We start from the raw sequence: 9,418 nt of genomic DNA, 5'->3' as shown, positions 1-9,418 counted from the left end.
TTTTTTATGATTTCTGTATCCTTCTTTATGTCCTCCTTAAGTTCCCGAAACATTCTTATCATCAATGTTCTAAACTCTGTCTCTGAAATGTTGGATACCTCTGTTTCATTTAGTTCCATTTCTTGATGTTTCTTCTGATCTTTTACTTGGGACATGTTTCTTTTTTCCTTCATTCTGGCTGTCACTCTGATTGCTTTAATGTATTAGATCACCTCCAAAGGGAAAAAAAAAAGAAAGAAAAAGAAAAAAGAAAAAGAGGGGAAAAAAAGGAGAAAGAAAAAAAGGTGGGTAGGGGCTCTCCACCCGCTTTAATCTGCAGACAACTTGCTCAGCAATAGAGAGGCTCTGGGTGACTCAGCACCAGCTGTTGGGGAGAAGGACTCAGTGTGTCATGCACCAACCTCCCTCTAGACTTGAAGTAAGCTTCCCACAATTAGTTGCTATGTGCTCTGGAACCGTGCTCACCACCAAAAATCCTCACAGGTTGTTGTGGGCTGTCTGCTGCTGCAAAAAACCCTCTGTGGCTTGCGGACGTAGGGGCCAGGCACCAGGGGCTCAGGGTGCCCCTGGCAACACAGCTCTAGGTGGGTGGGGCTGGCCCCCACGGCACCACAGGGTGTGGTCAATGGCCCTCACCAAGTCAGAGCAGCATTCACTCCTGCATTGGCAGCCAGCCCACACAAACACGCCAGGAAAGCCCTGGCCAAATCATGCAGGTGCACAGCTCGTGACCCTACACTTCTAGGAAAACTCCCAGTCTCAGCCTGTCCCAATCAGCTACTCAAAGATCAGGCCGAGCAGCCCAACATCCAATCACCACCTAGGTAACTCTGCACACGCAGTGCGGAAATCGGGGACCTAAGGTGAGTTGTGCACTCCTGGGTCTCAATAAGCAGTCTGTTGGAGTCAGAACACATCTGCCAGGCGTTTCCCTGGTTACGCAGCACAAGCAGTGTGGAGGGTGGGGATCCAAGACCATATGCACACTCATGCATGCACACATTCCTCCGCCAATTCCAGCAGACCAATGCAGTCCCAAACCTGAGCCTCTGTGGGAGGGCCCAGCTCTGAAAAAATGGCACTCTCCTGTGCACTACTCGTGTGCAAGCTCCACACTAGGGGAACAATGGTCCCAAAAACCTCCAGCTCCCATGCCAAAGGCACTCAGTTCAGTCCTTCCCGCACGCTTCTGGGCCCCGCTCACAAAGCTACTCCCTCCACCAGGAACCGGGTGAGTGCTCACCAGCAAGCGAGTCAGTTTGCCGGCTCCACTGGTTCTCCAGCTGCCCTCAGCCTCACCAAGTTGAGCAAAGAGAGTCCTCACTATTTTCTACTTCCAGCTATCGTAGAACTCCTCTTCTCGGCAAAGTAACTCTGGGCTGGTGAGCACGGTGTGGGGCCGGAGGGTCTCTCCCCCAACCGGAGAAGCCTCCCCACCGCTGAGGTGTCCCTCATGGGGTTCGCCCTCTCTTGTCTCTGCCCCTCCTACCAGACTCAACGTGGCCTTCTCTTTAAGTCCTTCGTTTAGAGGTTCTGCTCATCTAGTGTCCAGGGAACTTCCAAGGTTGAATATCTTATAAATTATTTGTAATTTTGGTGTGATCCTGGGAGGCAGTCAGCACAGCGTCTGTCTATTCTGCCATCTTCGGACATCTGATTTTTTTTTTTATAAAGCTTATTGGGGTGACAATGGTTAGTGAAGTTACATAGGTTTCAAGTGTACAGTTCTGTAATACATCATCTATAAATTGTGTTGTGTGTTCACCATCCAGAGTCATTTCTCCTTCCCTTACCATATATTTGATCCCAATAACCCTCATCTATCATCCCTCTCCCCTCTTAGCCTCTGATAACCACTAAACTGTTGTCTGTGTCTATGAGTTTTTGTTCCTTTATTTGTTTATCTTGTTCCTTTGTTGTTTTCAGTTTTATTTACCACATATCAGTGAAATAATATGGTTCTCGACTTTTTCTGTCTGACTTATTTCACTTAGAATAATAATCTCAAGATCCATCCATGTTGTTACAAATGGCACTGTATCATATTTTCTTATGGCAGAATAGTATTCCAATGCGTACATATACTACATCTTCTTTATCCAATCATCTATCAAAGGAAACTGTGGTTGTTTCCATGTTTCAGCCATGGAAACATGGCTAAGCTGCATATAAAGCTGCAATGAACATCAGAACGCATACATCTTTATGGATAAATGTTTTCAGATTTTTTTGGTAGATACCCAGGAGAGGGATTGTGGAGTCATATGGTAATACTATTCTTATTTTTTTGAGGAATCTCCACACTCCCTTCCATAATGGCTGCACCAATCTGCATTCCCACCAACAGTTAATGAGTGTTTCTTTTTCTCCACAGCCTCTCCAACACTTTCTTTGTCTTATTGATGATAGTCATTCTAACCGGTATGAGGTGATATCTCATTGTGGATTTTATTTGCACTTCTCTGATGATTAGTGACGTTGAGCATCTTTTCTTATGTCTATTGTCTATCTGTATGTCCTTTTTGGAGAAATGTCTATTCAGGTTCCTCTGACCATTTTTTAAGTTGATTGTTTGTTTTATTTGTTGTTGAGTTGTATGAGTTCCTTATATATTTTGGATATTAGCCCCTTACCGGAGGTGTTGTTTACAAAAATTTTCTCCCATTCAGTTGGTTGCCTCTTTATTTTGTTGATGGTTTCTTTGGTTGTGCAGAAGCTTTTTAGTTTGATATAGTCCCATTCATTTATCTTAGCTTTTCCTTTCCTTACCTTTGAAGTGAAATTCATAAAATCCTCTTTGAACCATCGTTTCAGTCAGTGTCCTTTTAGTCAGTGTCCTAATCTCACCATGTGAATTTCTACTTGTCCTACATGTTTCTAAAATGCACCATATGAGAAATGATGAATATATGTTTGTTTGGATATGTATCTATCAGTCAACCATTTGGCAAATATTAAATGTTTACCTTTTGCCTAGAATTGGAGATAAAATCTATCCTTTATGAAAATTAGAGATTATCCAAAGTAAGGTGCTAAATTATCAGTTAAGCCCCTGTAAACAACTGGGCTAGCCCACACAACACAAATATCACCTCATTCCTGTGTACCTGCTCATATGAAACCTTTCCTCCAATCATCTTAAGCTATCCCCATTTTTTATATTCTATTTGCTCTAGTTGGTATGTTCCTTTACTTTCATCATGTTGGTCCCTTTGAGTTTCTCACAATCATTTCCCATGATTAACCTGAAATAATAACTCCTCCTCAAACCACCATGCTTGAAATTTTGCCCCCAGTGTCACCACCATGAATGGGATCTAGCTGTTCCTGAATTTTAGCTTCATTCCATCTAGGTCTGAAGTCCCTGGAATGAGCTTTTGATTAGGTTAGCCTAAGTCATTTGCTCTCCAGTTACCTGCTAAGGGACAGAGAGAGGGACTTCTGTCAGCTTTAACCTTCTGGTTGGCTTCCTCCCAAGTAGAGTTTGGAAGATGAAAAGCAGCATCTGTTCTCTATGATACATACACAGATATCTTCAGGTGAATATTTTAAATTTACATATAAAGGGTATACATGTATGAATATAGAATATTATGAATTAATTTATTAATATTTAAACTCTTCTGAGTTCCTGTTTCCTTATGCTTAAAACAAGTTTTTAGATCAGTCTGTATATTTCATATGATGTTCCACAGATTCCAAGATTTCCATAGAAATGCCTAGAAAATGGCTCAAAAGATCCCAGGAATTGTGATAGAATAGCAAGGTCTCTGGGCCCCAACCACTCCTCCCCACTTTGATTCAGTACACAGGTGTGCTTTTAGTTTTTTTATCAGACTTTATTAAATAAAGTGTTCTGCTACTCAAAATCTTTGAATACCACTCTAATAGATCCTTGCTTCTCAAGCCCTATAGTATCAGTGCACCTGGGAACTTGTCAGAACTGAGTTTTGACCCACCCTGGACTTTCCAAATCAGAATCAGTATTTTAACAAGATTGCTAGACAACTTGTCTCAAATTAAAGTTTAAGGAACATTGGTTTGTGATTATGGCTTTGTTCTTCTATTTTGTTTCCTATTATATGCACATGTTAACTTTTAAAAAATAAATGTTATTTTAAAAACCTAAAAAAAAGAAAAAAAGTTTAAGGAACATTGGCCTTGTTAATTGTTAATGTCATTTTCACCTATAGCATTTTGCTTTTGTTTACATTTATACAATATATATTTTGTCTTTCATTATTTTGCTTTTCTTTTTCCTGGGCACTTTGGTTCGGTGAAAAAGGAATCCACCAAAAATATACAGCACAGAGACATTTTTGATTGAATGCAGATAAGGATAATTGAATTAGGCTCCAACTTTATTTCATTTCTAGTGATAGTAACTATGGCACATGAAAATTATCTGGCCTTGTTTGATTATAAATCTCAATTACTCCTGTGAGAAAAATATGTGTCTAAATATCATATAGTTTATGAAAAAATGAAAGAATCTTCCAAAGATAGTTTAAAGGAAATTGGGAGAATTAAAGAGTATTAAATATTGATAATGATAAAATCAAGAGAAGATAAGGCACTCTTATGTTAGTAGAGTGTTTTAGAGTTCACCAAGCACTTGAGTGCTCAACAACTGGTTGAAGTCACTAACAATTCAGGGAGGAAGACACATTAGGTATTTTCAACTACAGTTCACAAATTTAAGTAAGGCCTGAAGCAGTCGTCTATCTCAACCGAGACTGGTGCATATTATTTCTGTCCTGAAGTTGTTCCTCCTTTTCCTTTAATTTCATGTTAAAACAATGTTAGTCCAAGCACAAGTGGGCCATGGAGAAGGATGATTTTACTATATTTACAATATCTGATGACCTTTTTCCAGTTGCAAAAATGTCTCTTTTTGTTTTCCATTTTTCTTATACTTCTCTGTAATTTTTTAAACATTTTTATTTCCTCCTTCTGCTTTTCCTCGCCACCTTCTCCTTCTCTCTATTTAATGTCAGCAGCATCTGAGGTCCAACTCTGCTCATGTGTAATAACCAGTTCTGCTTCTTCCACATTGCCCTGTCCTTGCAGCAACATCCTCCTTTCCTATGGCCACCTGCTTCCTGGTCGTCTTCAACGGGATTTGGGAATTGGTGTGGCTCAGCTCTCTGCTCTACCTCCTCCTCTCCACCTGGCCCAACCACTGCTCTGCCAGGCCTTCCTCCTCTGCCTAATGCTGCTATGGCAACTGACAGTCAGTGGGCCCATGAGACACCATACTGAGCCAAAACTGGCAGGGATAGACACTGAGCAGCATCTGCGGGGGCTGATGAGGCCAAAGTGTTGGGTCAGGCTCCCCACCCCATAAGGAAAGAGGGAGGCAAGTGGTGAAATCATATTGGCAGTGATGGATCTACTAGACATGATTCCTGACCAATGGAGAGGCTGGAAGACTGCTGACAGGTCCTGATTGAGTTATATGCTACTTTCTGCTTTGTATGCCCCAATCCAGTGTTTTGAATCAAAATCTCCATCTCCAATGCCAATCCCACAACCATTATAAAAGAGAGAAACATGAAAATTAATCTAGGTCCTGGGTGGAAAATTGCAGAATAAAATACTGGTTGCTCTACTTTGTACAACATATTACCATATCTCAGATTTACCCCAATGTTAGCTCTGATTATTGTGGAGAGGGATAAAGGATAATTTTACATTTTAAAATGCACATGTGAGGATTTATTAGGAGTGCTTTTCTTTTCAGCAGATAAAGATAACTAATAAAGTTGCTAGTGGTGTTTGCCTCATATTTTCAAAATATCTCCAGGTGCCAAAAATGATGAAGGCATCAAGGATAATAAGTCTTTGGTCATCACTCAAAGTCACTTAGAAAAGTGGAATTAGAAACAGGGATTGTTAGAACTCCACTTCTAGAGCTGTTGTGGCATTGTATCTGCAACACATGCCTATGTACTATTCAGTAATTTAGAATACTACAATGTCAAAGCTAGCAGAGACAGATTCATTTACCTCGTCTACAAATGAGAAGAACAAGTCCCAGAAAACTAACGGGCCTGGCTGTGGACCACACAGCTTCTGAAATGGGTGTACATTTTAGTCATAACACTTTGCCATCTTTCCATTAAACCTCAATTCAGCTAAGAAAGCTTAAATGAACTTAGATAATATGGGTCCTTTAGACCTCAATGTTTGGAAAAATCATTGCATGCACCCAGGAATGCATTCTCTACTCATGAGCCCACCACACAAATGATCCATCCCAAGTCATAAAACCACTAATGCCATCCCTCTGCCTTTGGGATCTTAGACTCACTCTATAAACTGGTCAGGGAAGAAAGACTTCATTATGCTTATCAAACAAAACATAATATAAAAATTATAAAATTTAACAACATATAAAAATAAAATGAAGACAAATAAAAATGAAGGGAAGCAAAGCAAGAGGTAGTTGTAAATATGCTAAATGTTTCATTTTAATTAAAGAAAATTAACAAACAATGTACCAAGTAACACATCAAGTAATGCTTGTTTGAGTTTATTACTTAAAATTATAATGCTAATCATCAGAAATCCTAAAAAAACCCCAGAAAGTGTTTAAAATTGATTGCCTTTTGGAAGGAAGCAGGAGAACTTAACTTTCTGTTTTAGACCATTTCATGTGTTTTGCATTTTTAGACATGTGTATATACTCATTTAAGATTAAAATTAAAGAATCAATGGAGATTTGGTTAAATAAATTATGATACAACCATAAAATAGAATACTCGATCTTCATTGAGAAGAATAAAGTTGATCCATTTATTTTGATACAGATATATGTCCATGATGAAAGGATGAGACAAGAAATCATTATGGAATCACATATAGAGATATAGAACATTATCTATTAAAATGCATACCGTGTGTGTGTGTGTGTGTGTGTGTGTGTGTGTGTGTGTTTAGATATGTTTCCATATTATATAAAGAGATATGAAAAGACACACACAAAATCTTAGATTTCAGGGGAGAAAAAATGAGGGATTTTTTTATACTTCTGTATCATTTGCATTTTAATAATAATCTATTAACATTTTAAAATATTTAGTATTTTATTTTAAAATATTAAAATAAAAATTATATAGCTAGAAGGAAGTCAGAAAATTTTATAGCTTCTTTTGATGAAATGTTTCAAAAATATTATATTTATCTAAATTTAGCACAAACTCTTTTAAGCATAATATTGAAAAGAGATAAAAAGCTTTCTAAATTATTTATTTGAGTGCATTCAGACTTTTTTGGAGTGGAGTATAAAGTAGAAAAATATGTGTATTAAGAAAAAAATACAGAAAAGTAAGTAGAATTTAATTTGAAAATAGACAGTATAGGAGACTTCCTATCAAGAAGGCAGAATAAGTAAATGCTGTGCTCACCTCCTTGCATGACCATATAAAAATTACAACTAAGTTGTAAAACAACCACTCTTGAGAACAACCTGAAGACTAGCTGAATAGAACTGCTATAACTAAGGATATAAAGAAAAAGCCACATTGAGATAGTAGGAAAGGTGGAAACAGAAAACATCTGGTTCCACTCTCACATGTGATGATTAAGAATATGAAGGGATATCTCAGCTGCAGAGGTCCCCACTGAGGAGTGAGGGGTCCCAGCCCCACACAGGGCTCCCCAGCATGGAGGCTCAGTGATGGGAGGAAGAGCCCCCATAATAGCTGGCTGTGAAAATCAGCAGGGACTCAGTCCAGGTGAGATGGAGGGCAGCTATAGACCCAGGTGTAGTCTTAAAGGGTCCAAGCTCAGAGTCACTCACTCACAAACACTTGCTCTAAGCTCCAGCAAACAAAGTAGCTTGAAAAACACCAGGGACATATGGGGAGGAACTGAATTGTCTGACTTTATGGCAAGAACTGGAGAGGCAGCTCTCACCAGGACTAAAGTGCCAGCAGGTGCCACTTTTCCTTTGTTGACACCCCCGCCCATACACACACACACACACACACACACACAGCATGCAGGCACAGGTGAGTGCAAAATCTGAGTCTTTATTAACTTTGCTAACACCTCTATCCCCTCACCCTACTGATTCTCTGAGATCTCACCCCACCCAATTTACTCATCAAGCTCAAAGCACTTTCAGAGGCTAATCCACACAAGCAGAAAGCTGGGCCCGTGCTGCAAACATTCCTAAAAGCTCTCACATGTCCACAACCCCAAACAAGCTGCAGCTGGCTTCAAAGTGCTCTGTTCCTCTTCCTAATGGCCCCAAGCCAGGAAATAGTGTCAACTGGCCTTTGTTCATAGCATAACCACTTTCAGGCACCTCCAAGTCCAGCACAAGCAGCTAACAGCTGTAGATCATTTTGTATCTCCTACTAGGTAGGTGCGGGACAGACACAGGAATAAGCTGACCTTGGCCTGCATCAGAGCCCCTCCCAGGAGGGTCCAGAACCAACACATCAGGTGTCAGGCTTCAGATCACACCAGAGCATCACCCATTTAGTGCCACAAATGACATACTTAAAGGCACCAGAGCCTTGCTAAAGTGGATCTCGCTCCATGGGGTCAGCCCCTGCACTACAGCTTCTTCATTATAGTCATGGCCACTCCTCACAGCCAGTCAACCTGATAGTCTATCCCAGGGGTCTGCAAACTGTGGCTTGTGAGCCACATGTGGCTCTTTGGGTATGTTCTGTCTCAAAAGTTTGCCGACCCCCAGAAGAGCCAATCCTGTCCCTCTCAGCAATTTAAAAATTACTCGAGAGCCAGAAATATATTTTTATATAATCACCATTATGTGAATAATACCCTTTAAAACTTTTATAAATGAAACTATGATAGCTTTATTTTCATTTTCAATTTTACTTCAGAGCCACATATATGTACCCAAAGAGCCGCATGTGGCTCACAAGCTGCAGTTTGCTGACCCCTTGCGGCTCTTCCATCTCAAAAGTTTGCTGACCACTGGTCTATTTCAACCACTGATGTGCCAACAGCAATTAAGAGTCCACTACAATAGGGGAGCACACACAACACACACAAGGGACATCCCTGGAGCAACTGGTTCAGGTGAACAGGGAGACTGCACCACTGGGTCCCAAGAAACACCTACTACATAAGGTCACTCTGTCAAGACTTCCCAGAACATAACAGATATACTTAATACATAGGAACAAACACAGGGAGGCAGCCAAAGTGAGGAGACAAAGAAACATGCCCCAAATGAAAGAACAGAACAAAGCTGCAGAAAAAGAACCAAATAAAATGGAGACAAGCAATCCACCAGGTGCAGAGTTCAAAACATTGGTTATAACGATGCTTGATGAACTTAAGGGAAGATTAGATGATCTAAGTGAGAACATGAACAAAGAGACAGGAAATATTACAAAGGAGATAGAAAACATAAAAAGAAATAGTCAGAAATGAA

This window comes from Hipposideros armiger, unplaced genomic scaffold (genome assembly GCF_001890085.2).
Source record: "Hipposideros armiger isolate ML-2016 unplaced genomic scaffold, ASM189008v1 scaffold_208, whole genome shotgun sequence".
Lineage (NCBI taxonomy): Eukaryota > Metazoa > Chordata > Mammalia > Chiroptera > Hipposideridae > Hipposideros > Hipposideros armiger.
This window is presented reverse-complemented; position numbering follows the sequence as displayed.